The sequence below is a fragment of the Benincasa hispida genome, chromosome 1 (genome assembly GCF_027475165.1).
Source record: "Benincasa hispida cultivar pf3 chromosome 1, pf3_genome.v1.1, whole genome shotgun sequence".
Lineage (NCBI taxonomy): Eukaryota > Viridiplantae > Streptophyta > Magnoliopsida > Cucurbitales > Cucurbitaceae > Benincasa > Benincasa hispida.
In genome coordinates, this window is record NC_143478.1 from 54,919,972 (window position 1) to 54,934,390 (window position 14,419).

Consider the following 14,419-nt stretch of genomic DNA (forward strand, 5'->3'; position numbering starts at 1 on the left):
CCCAAAGATAGAGGGTAGACTATGAAGAAACCTTTTCTCCGATTTTCATGATTAAGTCTATTAGAATACTCTTGTATATTGTCGCTTTTTATGATTATGAAATCTGGCAAATGGATGTCAAGACAACTTTTTTTAGTGGCTATCTTGATAAGAGTATCTATATGTCTCAACTAGAGGGGTTTATTGAACAGGGTCAAGAGCAAAAGGTTTGCAAGCTTAATAGATCCATTTATGGGTTAAAACAAGCATCTCGACCTGGAATATGAGATTTGTCATTGCGATCAAATCTTATGGCTATGAATAGAATGTTGACGAACCTTGTGTTTACAAGAAGATTGTCAACAATACTGTAGCTTTTCTGGTCTTATATGTTGATGATATTTTACTCATAGGAAATAAAGTAAAATTTCTAGCTGACGTTAAGAGATGGCTGGCTACGCAATTTCAAACGAAAGATTTGGGAGAAACACAATATGTTCTTGGGATCCAAATAGTTCGCAATCGCAAGAATAGGACGCTGGTATTGTCTTAGGCATCTTATATTGACAAGATGTTGTCTAGATATAAAATGCAAAATTTCAAGAAAGGTATGTTACCTTTCAGGCATGGAATTCATTTGTTTAAAGAACAGTGTCCAATGACATCTCAAGAAGTTGAGAAATGAAAAGAATTCCTTATGCATCAGCAGTTGGAAGTTTGATGTACGTTATGCTGTATACATGTCCGACATATGCTATGCAGTTGGAATTGTCAGCAGATATCAGTCCAATCCTGGATATGATCATTGGATTGCCATTAAAAACAACCTCAAGTATTTTTGGAGAACGAGAGACTATTTGCTTATGTATGTTATGAAGGATCTGATCCTTACTGGATACACTGATTTCGACTTCCAAACCGATATCAATTCAAGGAAATCAACTTCGGGGTCAGTATTCACTCTGAATGGAGGAGCTATAGTGTAGATGAGCATAAAGCAAAGTTTTATTGTTGGCTTTACCATGGAAGTTGAGTATGCAGCTGCATGTGAAGCAACCAAAGAAGTAGTATGGCTCAAAAAGTTTCTATCTGATTTAGAAGTTGTTCCAAATATGCACTTGCCGATCACCCTGTATTATGATAACAATGGAGCAGTTGCTAACTCAAAGGAACCTAAGAGCCACAAACGAGGAAAGCATATTGAACGAAAATACCATCTCATCAGGGAGATAATACATAGACGAGACGTGATAGTCACAAAAATTGCCTCTAAAGATAATCATATTGATCCTTTTAGGAAGCCCCTCTCGGCTAAAGTGATCAAGGGTCACCTAGTAGGACTGGAATTGTGAGCTTCATAAATCTAGGGCAAGTGAAAGAAGGTTAAGGGTATATAGATGCCCTAGTTTATTGTAATTTCTTAGTACTCAACATTGTATATTCTGTATATATGTAAATTCATTGGAGTTTTAGTCCAAGTGGGAGTTTATTGGGTTATGTATCCTAAAACTTGCAGTTTGTAATGTTAAACATTTTCTATTATCAATAAAGATGTTATTGACATTTATTCAATAAAACTGTTGTTGAATAAGTAAATTATACTTGTATAGACTAAGTCCAATAAACTAAAATCCATGGCTATTACATGAATACTTGAACTTTATTTGGAGACATAAAAAATGGATCAAGTTGGAATAAATAACCAAAACAGTCTATAGTATATGAATAAGGTTAGGTACCTTATTCTGGTAATACTATCAAACGCGCCCACTTTGTAGATAATACAAACGATGTGATCCTGAATCGTTTATGTAGAGACATGCGAGTGGGGGCATCCTATGCAATGAGTTTTTATAAGACCAGGACCAAGAAATAAGTCATTCTTACTTTATTAACGATGTTTACTGTTAAGACTGACTATTTCAAATCGATAACCTAGTTAACTCGACCCGAATCCTAAGCTAACCATGAACTCCTATTTATTTGGGATTATCCTTAGATTTGTATAGGTGAGGGTTAGCTCAATAGTGAAGGAACTCTTATTCAAGAGAATCAGTGAGCGGAAGCAAGATCTTTCCAAGCCCATTGTGAAAGAATAAATGTATTCACAAACACACAAGAACAATTATGCATTATAAAGAAAATTACAACATGTTTTCTTAACTAAATACAAAAGGAATTGAGAAAACATACCTTTGAAGAAATCTTCTTCTGGAAATCTCTCACTCTCGTCACAATCACGAACTGTCTGATCCTTGAACAATAACCCCTCGACACTACCACTCAGCGACCTTGGTATTCTCGGAATGAGAATTCAGGAGGTGTGGGCTCTGTGTGAATTTGGTAGAGGGAAGGAGGAAGTATACGATCAAGCTACACGATTGAGTAAGTGGGAGAAAGGTATAGCCTATCGTATAGACAGTGGGTACTCAATTGTCTAGTAATATCTCGCTCTCGTGAGCAATCATCTAGCCAATCGTCTAGCAAATCTAGCTCGATTGTTTAGTCTCTCGTGAGGGCTATCGTATTGTCTCTCGTGAGCGGTCGATTAGTAATGCCAATAATGAATCAATTATCATTTTTATTCTTCAGCTATTAAAACTAAAATTAACCTCCTATTTGCACGGTTAATAGAGAAACCATTCACAATTATCTCATGATTGTTTTTATTATAAATAAATATAATAACTAACTTATCATATTATATTTATAACCTATAGTTTTAATATCACATCAAATGTAATATTTAAACCATAGTTCTTTTCTCCTTTATTTTATATAAATCATATTTATATCAATTCCTCCAATCAATATATCTAATACATCAAATCAATTATATCACATATAATTGAACCAATTTAATTATATCATATATAATCAAATTCCCTTTTGTTAATTTGAACACTTCAAAATAACCCAAAAACTAATTCTCAACTTGAATCCATTGAGCTACCAAGGGGACCTTATGGACCTGTAGCTAGAAGATCCAACGGTACGTGAATAACTGACTGAACTCTTTAATCACGATATCCACCATCTGTTAACTGTCGAAAAATCTACTAAAGACTGACAGTTACACTTTTCGTACTACAGATATATTTCTGTATCCATTGGATATAACCAATCAACAGTACAATAACCCTTCACAGATCGCTCGTAAGTACAGCTGAGTCAATTTACTGTTTTCCCATGTAGTTACATCTAACTCCTTAAGTACCACTGATTTCTCTAATGAACAATACATCATAGTCCTATTATGAGTGAACACCTCTCAGGCCATGAAAAAGTGTGTGGCGCCACTTCATTCAAGCCCCGGAATCATCCCTTAAGGGAGCAATCTATCTACTTACCTCTGCTTCGAGGAAGGAGCGAATTACATCTTATGTAGCTGAGTTCCCAGCTCTCCAATCAGACGAATCCCCAAAGTGGTAAGTTTGAGTCAGCAATCTGGCCACTCACACCCATGCAAATCAAAGGATCGCCTTCATAGACAAGAGTTTCCAACTCACTCAAGTTTAAAGTCATGTTACCTATGGTCATCCTAATGGAATGAAAGTCTCTGTCATGAACGTAGTTATATAATGAGACAAAACATTTTGTGGTCCGATCTTATACAAACTTCTTTGTATAGGACACCCTCACTTGTATGTCTCCACATGAATGATCAGGATCAAACCATTTGTAGCACTTTACAACACTTATAACATCTACAAAGCGAGTTGTATCTGTAGTGTCACCAGGATAAAGTTTCCCTCCTTTATCCTTATACTACAGACTACTTAGGTTATCATTAAGGCATGATTCACTTGTATGTTTCCACATACATGCTTAAGTTACAACGATAACCAAGGATCTTAGTTTATTGGTTTGTGGTTAATGCAACTAAAATATCTCATATTCATAAACAATAGTGAAGAAAATATCTCATATTATTACATCACAAGTGTTTGTTCATACAAGTGTTTACAAACTATAGAACCCTATGAGATTTAGGGCATCAAACCCAACAAATAGTGTCGGCTCAATAAGCCTCCCATTTCTGGGGTAAGATCGGGTAGATAGTTGGGGACATAGGATGCAAGATGGAATTTACTCCTACTCGATTTAGGGATAGTAGAGAGGTTTTTCTCTTAAGTACCGAGGTCTTAAACAAAGGGCCCCACCCTCTCATTGGCCTTAGAGAGATTCAATTTAGTGATTGGATCATAAACCAATAGTTCATTAGAGGATCAGTGGCACTTTAGGAGCAAGATGTAATTTTGGGGGTAAAACAGCTTTAGACCCAGTCGTTATTATGAACAACCTATGAATGGTCAACTTATTGATTATGGTTAAATCCAGTAAATAAAAATATATTTACAGTGAAGAGAGTGCATCCATCTAGACACCCCACTATAACTCGATGGGTGCACTCTTCTCATTGTAGATCTTTAGTTTATTGGATTTAGTCTATACAAGTACAATTTACCTATTCAACAACAGTTTTATTGAATAAATGTCAATAACATCTTTATTGATAATAGAAAATGTTTAATATTACAAACTGCGAGTTTTAAAACATACAACCCAACAATATTAAGGCATCTTAGTAGACATATTACCTTCTTAAAATGTGTGGATACTTGATGATTGTTGCATGAGCCAGAGAAGGGAAAAACTGGAGAAGCTTTCTTGAACCTAATTTTAGTTTCTGAGTTTTAAATTGAATGTGAATTGCGCACATACACACATGAGAGATTATTAGATTTGGCCATGGACGACCATAACAATAGACTTCCTTGAATTTTTTCTGCTTGACTTCTCATTGACTATTCTTTAAGCCATGAATCACTAGCACACTTATTTTTAACTTTTCTATTTTTTTGTTTCTTTTTTGCTCGAGGCTAGAAAAATCTTAAGTTTGGGATTGTGGAACACACACAAAATGTACGTCTTTTACCCTAGATTTAGGATTGTTTTTAGTGTGTTTTTATCGGATTTGATGTGTTTGCTAGTGATTTCTAGGATTTATGATCGAGATATGAATTATACTCAAAATAAGCCAAAAAGGACTAAATTAGGCTTAAATGAGTCAAAATCGAGCAATGAAACAAATGGAATGAAAAAAATAGAGGGAAAATGTAATGTTCCTAAAAACAGGGGAACGTTGCAACACTGGGGTAGCGTTGCAATGCTACGATAGGAAGCGATAGTTGATGCTAAAAGGTAGTAGTTGCAATATCAGATGCAATGTTGCAATGCTTCGGACCAGTATTGCAATGCTCTGGCAATTTTTAACCAGCATTGCAATGCTGCTTCGAGGTGTCGCAAAGTTGTCTTTCCTTATTTGAAAAATCTGATAATTTTGGTAAAGATTTTGTGTCTAACTTCTCAAACTTGATATTATTGGACACCATTCTGGTCTAACGAAGAGATAATTCTAACCAAATTGAATGCTGAAGATTGAGATTTGAGACCTAAAAGAGAGTTTATGCTTAAAAGTTAAAGAATTTGAGGGATATTTTGAAGGTCGTTCAAGTTCCCAAGGTGATGATCGAGGCGAGCATGGAGGATTCTTTGGTTTCCTTTTCTTTCTTTGAATCTTATGCTTGAATTAATACATAAAAATTGTTTTTGCAAGCTATGAGTGGCTAAACTTGTTGTTTTAGGATATTGATGAAGTTGTTATGAATTTAGATTGAATTTAGTTCTTTTCTTGGATATGTTGAACACTTTTCTTTTTAATGCTATCATGCTTAATTCTTATTGATTGGCCATTGATATTTGCTAGGTTGAATGTTTAATTGAGAGATTGAATGTTTTAAAGGATCTATACCATTAAAATCTTTATTAATCTATCATGATCATAGTTAGGTTAGTAGTGAAATTTGTTAATAACAATTTATAATGTCTTATGTCTTAATTTGATTTCATGAGATTAGATATCAATTAAGTTGCATGAGAATAGGTTTTTTTTTAGGGAAATTAATATTGAATTAAGTTTCTAGACTTAGACATAATGTTTATACATGATTCCATGAATTGGCTAGAATAGATCTAATGAAGTAATTAACGGAATAAATACCCTATAATTCTCAGATTTTCAAACAATTCTTCTGTTTTCTTGACTTTCCAAAAACACACATTCAATTTGATTCTGATTCCTTGGTTAAAATTGACACAATTTTGAGATAGCTAAACTATAACTTGGTAATTTGATCCTTAAGGACAATACTCGGCCTTACAAGCCATTTTAATATTATAATTTGACCATGTACACTTGCGTGCAACATGAAATATTCACTTTAAGGAATTATCAGCATGTTCATACATTAAAGGACTCAACGTCATACGTTGGCCAGCAGTGTGAGGAATCATCTGCTCAATAGGATGATTGATATTGGTCAACTCTCTATTCATCCTAGTACTCTTAGAAGATGGATGCACCAAGGATTCTTCAAGTCTCCCAATTGACTCAGTGATCTGAGCAACGAGGTCACTCAGGCTCTGAAAATCAGTTCTAGCTTCGAATCCGAAATAGATGTTATCCTGCTGGTAACTAGATAATTCTTGATGACTATAGGAGGGTTCCTGCACAAACTCACAAGAGCTGTTAGAAAGTTCCTTAACCAAATCTTCCAACGAAATATCTGAATTGGCAGAAGAAACATCATCGATGTCAAGCTCGGGCTAGGCATCTCCCAAGGGAAATAGGTATCGCGCGAAAATTGAGGACATGCTTCGGATGGATGACCTTGAAGCAAACAGATTCAACATGCCTCAAGCTCTTGCAATTGCCTAGTAGCCAAAATTTGAACAAGAGAGGTTAGTTTAGATATTTGATTTCTAAGCTCACTAAATTCACTTACCTCTTCTTTTCTTTGCTGAGCCGCTTGCCTCGTAAGAAATGCATAGTAGATGTTTAAATCGTCATCTATGATAAAGCAAGTAGACACAAGAAAAAGAAAAATATTTCAGGATTTTTTAAGTTTACAAATCAAATTCAACTAAAAGAGATTAATTGACTTGCCTCACAGGCAACGACACAATTTTGTTATTCCTGTTGAGAATTGTAGTCGCCCATGACCTCTAACCGATAAAAATTATTTATAAATTCACCAAATAACTACTTGTACTATTAGGTAACACAAGTGGGAAGTACGGAGCCAAACCTAAGAGAGGCCAAGAAATAAATCTCTCTTAAGCTTAATTTGACTGGGGAAAGTATTAAAAATGGGAGGTTTTGTTATTTGATTGGAATAAAATAACATGCATGAATTTAAATTGCAAAGGGAAAATGTAATCTAAGATTGGAGTCTATCTAATTTCTAGAGTAGGAGAGAGAATTCTATGCTATTTCTATCATGGAGTTCATTAATTAAACAAACATTTCTTTTTATGCATGCACAACTACGAAATCAATTCGATTTAACTAGTCTCTACAAAGGCTGAAAACTAATTAAAACCAAATCAATCAAACGTCCTAAGCATTAATTAAAGTTGGAAAGTCATTCCTTAATTAAACTACATGCTTTTAATTCTATTGGGTTCAATAACGTCCATATAGAAATAATATTCATATATATGAAGATTGAGGATTCAATTGTGTTGATTAATTGATTGGACAACTTTATTCAGTTAATCAAATATTCTGTGAACCTAGGTCGAACATGCATTACTAGGATTCTACTCCAACCTAAAACTCAAAGCATTCACATTCAATCCTATACTACTAGGGTAAATTCAAGAATAGACGAACACAAGGAAATGCGCGAGCTAGAAATTAACTAGTAAAGATATGCAATTATGATAGGGTCGTCAATCCAACAGATAAATGCAAAACTAAATTAGATCAAGATTCAAAGAAAGCATAGAATTGAAGCACATTAAATCCAATTAAAGAAATCTCAAGAAATTGAACATGGAACCTCTTACTCAAAGAAATTAGATAGGAATTACCTCATAAATTCATAGAAAAATTTAAGAAGATCTGTCCATGATTACAACCCAAAAGGAAAAAAAAAATCTAACATATTGATGTTGAAAAGATAAAGGGAAAGGAAGAAAACTAGGCCTCTCCTCGGCCTCCATCAAAATCGGCATAGAAATTAACCTAAATTGAAGAGAAGTATATATAGAAATTGGGCGTAGCGTTGCAATGCGGATGAGAGCGTTGCAACTTTCTTGTCGATCCAGCCTTCGATCGTTGGAGTAGCGTTGCAACTCTGGTGCAACGTTTGGTTGCGACAAGGTACGCGTGCGTTGGCGATGGAACTCTGTCAAAAGTCGCAAAGTTGCAATGCTGCCCTACATCCATGCATTTTGCCTTACAGTGTTGCACTAGGGCTACAATGCTACAACCAAAAGTATTTTGGTCAATTCTCCTCCTTTGAAGTCCGGATGCTCAAACTACCTCCAAATTGCTTCAGATTAATCTTGTTTAACATTTTAAGCTCGATTCTTCCTCTTTAATGTCAATACCTACAAAATAGCATAGTTAACATTAAAAATCCATTAACGAGCTTCAATTAAGCTAGGAATTATAGCGCTTTCTGAGAGTTATCAACTACGAAGTCCTAGCCAGCCATCAAATTCACAGAAGGAGAAGCACGTCCGTGGTCGCCATTCATCCACAACCCTGGTTCACCGAGGAGTAGTTGTGGGCGGAGGAGATGGAGAAGGAATCGTGCATACATATTTAGGATTTTCTTAATCAAAAGACAATTTGGACTTTTCATAAGTTCATTTGTCCCCAAGCTCATTATTTTGAAAAAAACATCCAAAAAAATCTTTAAGCCCCTAAAATATATCATACTTTTGGCAATCTCCCAAAAAAAAAATGGAAAAGTGGAATTTTTACACCTAGGAGTTTGGAGATGAACAGTAAAACTACAATCAAATTAGTTCACATTAATTCATCATCACTACTTATTTTAATTAAATGTTAATGAAAAAATAAAGTGTATTTAACATAGTAAATTTTGCACACGATGGTATAACATGATTACTAATAACATAGAATTGTTGGATTTAGTTTCCTAAATCTCATTCATCTTGTAGTTTGTAATTTGTAAATACAAATTATTTATTTAATAAAATAAGAAGTATTTTATTATACATTTAGATAGTATTAACTCAATCCAATAAACTAAGATCCAAGGTTGTTTAATGAAACTTGAACAGTATGTCATAGACATACATGAGGATCATGTTCAAGTAATCTAAAAGGTCTGCAGTAAATGGTTAAGTTTGAGTGCCTTATCCTTGTGACACTATGGATATAGCTCACTCTTGAGTTGTAAGTGTTATAGACAATATGATCCATATTGTTCATATAGAGACATGTGAGTGGGGGTTAAAGAGTTTATATAATACCGGACTACGAAAGGATTAGTTTCTCAGTATAACATTATTAACGGATGAGATGAACATTTTATAGGATGACCATAGGTAACTCGATCTCAATTGTGAGTGAGTTATGGACTCTGTCTATGAGGGCAATCCTTTGATTTATATGGCTGAGAGTGGCCCAAGTTGCTGACTCAATAAGCCTACTATTTTGGGAATTTATCCAAGTAGGAAGCTGGAAACATAGATACACAAGATGAAGTTCGCTCCTTCCCACTTTCAAAGAAAGTAGATGAGTTGCTCTCTTAAGTGTTGACTCTAGATCTTGAACAAGGGGCCTCTCCCTTTCATTGGTCCGAGAGGGATGTACTATAAACAGGTTGTTCAATAGAGAATCAGTAGGATTTAAGGAGAAAGATGTAATTACAGGAGTAAAACAATAAATTTGATCCAGCTATCATTACGAAAAATTCGTGAAGGATCAACTTATTGATGATTGGTTATATCCATAGACACATAAATATATCTATAATACGAAGAGTACAAATGTGGGTCTATAGTGGAGTGACCCACAGTTAATGAATGTTGATTATAATTAATTAAAGAGTTTGATTAGTTTAATCTCGAATCATTGGAGCTTCTAATCTGTAGGTTCAATAGGTCCCCCTGCTAGCTTACTAAGGGTAAAACAAGGATCAATTAATTTTTGAAATAATTTGAATTGTTCAAATTATTTTAGGGATTTTTATATGAATAAGGATTAATATAAAGTATATTGTATAATGATACATTTAGTATATAGTAAATTATAAATATGATTTATAATTAAAACTATATGATGAGTGAATAATATTTGAATAAGATTTGAATATTAAATTAATATGAATTGGATCCATATTAAAACTATGAAGTAAAATTTAATATAAATTGAATCCATATTAAAAACTATAGGTTAAGAGAGAGATATGCTTTTTATATGATTTAAATGCATAATTAATAAATATTTGATATTTATATTAATTAATTAATTAATATTTATTTAATTATATATATTATATATTAAATTTGATTTAGTATAGTAGGATTTTAAAAAATAGAAAAATAAGGGAAACTATTTACACAAGTAACAAAATTTTAATCTTCTTTGATAGAGGCTGATAGAAGTTTATCATTGTCTATCAGTGATAGAAGTCTATCACTGATAGACTCTGATAGAAGTCTATACATCTATTAGTTTATTTTTTCTATTTCTGTAAATAGTTTGACATTTTTTATATATGTGAAAATTTCTTTTTAGTAAATATATATAAATATATATATATATATAATGAATAATAATTTTAAGGAAATAACTTCCCTACAATTATGCAGGGGAGTGAATAGTGGAGTGAGGGGGTTAACTCTCCTCACGTAGTTTTCTGTATTTGGATACAAGTTTTTGCCAAAAAAAAAAAAAAAAAAAAAAAAACTCTCCTTATCCAACTTTCTCTGTATTCTCTCTCAAAATTCAATAGAAAATTTTTCCTGTAAATTTTGGATCCCACCGTTCCTTGATCCTCCAGGAGACATAGCGGGGAAGCCCTATTAGTGGTATCTTTGATAGCACCCAAAATGTGTTATTTTCCTCTTCTTAATTCTAAGTCATTACTATGTTTAATGTGTTTATTTAATGATTTTATAGGTATCGAGCATTTTGGAGGTGGAATCAGTCGTTACGAGCTCTTCGGGGTTAATTGGAGCAATTAGGAGCTAATTTGAGCAACTGGACTTCAATAAAATATGAAAGGATGAAAATACACCTGGACGAAACGTTACGAAGCACTACAAGGTAGTAGCCTCCACAACGCTAGAAAATAGGGCAGCGTTGCAACGCTTCGATTTTTTACGGAGGCAACACAGAGCGCGCGCATGCAAATGAACGTTGCGACGCTGCGCTCCACCACTGTGATAATCTGGAGACCAGCATTGCAACGCTCTTATCAAGCGTTGCAATGCTAAGGCACTGAGTTTAAATGCTTTTCTTCATTTTAGGGCAGAATAATGACCCACTCGGGCTTCCAGCCCTCTTTCCCTCTCTTCTCTCTTCCATTTTCTTCTTTGGGTGTTCATCTTGTAATTAATCAAGTAGATACCAAATTGCAAGTTCTCATCCTCCATGAGAAGGTAAGATTTTGGTTTCCTAGCTTAGGAATTTGGAGGAACTCAATGTTATTTTGAGAGATTCTTAATTTATGATGTATATGATCTTACTTATGGATTCTCACTCCGAATTTATTGATTACTTGCTTATGTAGTTCAGGCAATGAACCATAGGAAGTAAGAGATTAGATTAACGTGCGTAGTTGTGAAGTTAACTACACTAGGTAATGCTTTAATCAATCTTGATGTGGAAATCATATTGAACGAGTTAACTAGACGGTGGAAGTTAATTAATTCATCCTAGCATATTCATAGAACTTAATGCGATTAGCTAATGTGATTAGAGCGGGTTCATCTTCTCATGCTAGCTAATTAGATAATAAGGACGATTAGATAGGGTTCTAATCAATTTGGCTAGGCATAAACAAGGAGTTTAAGTCATATGTTATGATTCAATGATCTTAATTGCATTAGGTGAATCCATTCTTCTGAGCTAAGACATCTCGATTAATTGCGCTTCTATCTTTACTTTTCTTGCACTTTATTTCTTTTACGCATTTCAATTTCCAATCCACTAAAAATGAGCTTTGATGAACTAATCTTCCATGCTTTCCTGTGGTCTGACCCCGGACTTGCCACTTACTAGTTAGTATAAGTAGTTTGTTCGGTGATTTACAAATATTATTTGTCTAGCAAGGGTTTATGGGCGATGATAAATCTCGAGTTTAGCAATCTTGCTGATCGTGTTCTTGGGAATTAAATGTAGAGAAAATTCACAGAGATTCTTGAAGAAACTGGTCTTCAAATATATTTTTTTCTAAATTCCCTTTGTTGAATATTTAACCTTTTTTATTCTGTAAAGTCTTTTTTTGCATTTTTCCCATCCCCATTCAAAGGCAAAAGTGATTGCACACTTTCGCATTGAGATTCAATCCCTTTAATCAACCCACAAAACAAATCAGAACAAACCTATTGCAACCATAAACCATCAGGAATTGTATTACTAGTGTGATGAACCAAACTCCTTCTCCCGCTTTTGTTTGACTTACAAAAATAGCCGATCAATGTACCAATAGTACTAAGAGAGAGAAAAGAAAATAACAAAACAAAGTCATGAGAAACAAGCAAGCAACCAACAATAAATAAAAACAATTAAAATGCCCTGAATCAACTAACCCATCAGCAGAAATATCAATATAGTCATTAGAGTATGTATCATTTGACACAGATTCAAAGCCTCCAACATTTTGCCTTGACATAGAGGGCAAAATGCTTAACAATTATCACTCCTAGATATACATGTTTGTCTCTTTGGCCTCTTATCAACAAATTCACGTCAACCTTTTTAAATTGCAACCTTTCGTCTATATGGCTATTAGTAAACTAAACATGATTAGATCTAAAAGGAAGTTGTCATTATCAGTTATACCATAACTTTGATATCAGTTATATTATCAATCGTCAAAAAGGAAATTATACTACCAATTATGAGTCATGTTATCAGTGGTAATATTGGCTATCTGTCAAGAATAAATTAAATTACATAGGCTACCAATTATACTATTAGTTGTTAAGAAGGAAGTTAGACTATCAATTATTAGTCATTCTATCAGTGATAGAAGCTATCACTTATAGTATGTTATCAGAGAGATCATTAATAACATGTTATCTATCATTGATAATGCAATGAGATCATTGATAGTATGTTATCAGTGATAGATACTATCGGTGATATTGACATCCTTCTACATTGATAAAAATACAGGGATATCATTGACTAGTTATCACTAATATCCTTTCATTGCTACTAATGTAAAAGGATATCACTGATAATCACTGATATTCTTCTATTGTATACTTTAGAGGAAACATGGACAACAACGCAAATGATGCAAACTTAATACAAAAAAAAAAAAAAAAAAAAAAAAAAAAAATCCAAGGAATACATTTCATTGTATACTATCATTGATAGCCATGAAAGGATATTACTGGTAATAGCTATCAGTTAATAATTGCATATCATTATTATATTTTATTACATTAAATTAATTGCAATATTTATTCTTGAAATTCATCGCTCATATTTGTTTATTTTGATTGATAATTCTTAAAATTCTATATCCATTACCAATCTTATTGTTTAGAATCAAATAGGGTACTTTAAAAGTGTTAGTTTTCATTTCTTGATTATTTCATATTGAATTTATTTACATAAGATTCTTTGTCTAAATTACTTAATAAAAGTGTATTAATTTACTTAATTGGGCCACATTAGGAAAATTTTAATTAGTTTGAATAGCCCTATTCACTCCCCATCTAGAGTTGTCATATCGATCCTATACATGTTTAAGGTACAAATTAATTTAGTTTGAGTTCAGATAACATGTCTTTTTGACTAGGATGCAGACTCTTTTAGTTTGGGTTCAGAAAGTCTTTTTTTGAAGTATAGATTATTTTAATTTAAGTTTAAGAAGTTTGTTTTTGGAGTGCAAATTATTTTATTCCAAGTTTAGGATTTATGTTTTTTTGTTGCTCATTTGTTTATCATGGAGTTCTTATGTATGGAGTTCTTATGTATGAGTTTAGGTTTTGGGCTTGTTTGACTCTTTTTCATTGTATTATAAAAGTATTAGTACCTTAAATATCACATTTTGTAAATAAAAATAGAAAGCTTTGTTCCACTAATTTCTAAAATCTAAAATTTATTGAATTTTACGTTAAGTTATTCTTCATCCATTCGGTCATTTTAGAGATGTACCAATGCATGGTTCATGTACAAAATGTGTGAGGTTATGCTAAAAATTCATAACATTGATTAAGAAAAGTGTATAATTGGAGGTGTGTACAAAAAACAACATATTCTGTGTAACTCCATAATATTGCACAAAAACATACATCTAGGAGTGATAGTTGTCAAGTATAGACTACCACCTGAATGAAAAACAAAAATTTTGTCAACTTAAATATATAATTC